The sequence below is a fragment of the Hipposideros armiger genome, unplaced genomic scaffold (genome assembly GCF_001890085.2).
Source record: "Hipposideros armiger isolate ML-2016 unplaced genomic scaffold, ASM189008v1 scaffold_128, whole genome shotgun sequence".
Taxonomy (NCBI): domain Eukaryota; kingdom Metazoa; phylum Chordata; class Mammalia; order Chiroptera; family Hipposideridae; genus Hipposideros; species Hipposideros armiger.
Genome location: NW_017731478.1, coordinates 2,869,612 through 2,870,698, shown reverse-complemented (window position 1 = coordinate 2,870,698; position 1,087 = coordinate 2,869,612).

The following is a 1,087-nucleotide window of genomic DNA, read 5'->3' as shown; positions in this document are numbered from 1 at the left end:
CTGTGGAGGGCAGTGTCACTGGCCCTCATATGTGGGATCCGAACCGGGGCCCTCTGGCGTCCCAAGCCAGTTCTTAACCATCGTGCCACTTGGCCGGCCCGAGCATTTTTTTTTAATTGTGGCAAAACATACAGAGGGCACCCAAAAAAATGTATACACATCTTAAGAAAGGAAAACTGTATTAAAATTGTAATACTCAATATATACCCATATCAAAAGATGACTACAAGTCACGTGTGACTTCTGCAATGACAAGAGGTGCTCAAAGTGGCTCCCCATCAGCGTCCAGACACTTCTGATTATGGCGAACTAAGGCTTGAACAACGGTGACCAAAGTGTCCACTTGTATACATTTTTTTGGCACCCCTGGCATATAATGTAGGATTTACCATTTTAACCATTTTTAGGTCTATAGTTTGGTGGCATTAAGTACATTCACATTGTTGTACAACCATCACCACCATCCAACTCGAGAACTTTTTCATCATCCCATCTTAGCTTGGGCTACTATAACAATATAACAAAATAGGCTGAGGGGCTTAAACAACAGGCATTTATTTCTTGCAGTTCTAGAGGCTGGGGAGTCCAAGGTGAAGGTGCCAGCAGTTTGAGTTCTTGGTGAGGCCCACTTCTTGGTTTGTAGACAGACGCCTCATCCCCGTGTGCTCACATGGCCTTTCCTGGGTGTGTATGGAGAGAACTCTCTCTCTCTCTTTCTGTCTTACAAGGGCACTAATCCCATCCTAAGGATGTCACTCTCATGGCCTCATCTGAACCTAAATACCACCCCAAGGTTCCAGCTCCAAATACCATCACACTGGGGTTAGGGCCCCAACATGGGAGCTTGGGGAAGACACAAACATTTAGGCCATAACAATCCCAAACAAACTCTACACCTAAGTTACTTCCCAAGATTCTCCTGGCCGCGCAACGCTGAATGTACTTAATGCCACCAAACTGTACACTTTAAAATGGTTAAAGTGGGGCCCGGCCAAGTGGCTCAGTTGATTAAGAGCTTGCTCAAGAGTGCGAGCTCTGGGCCGGCCGAGTGGCACGATGGTTAAGAACTGGCTTGGGATGCCAGAGG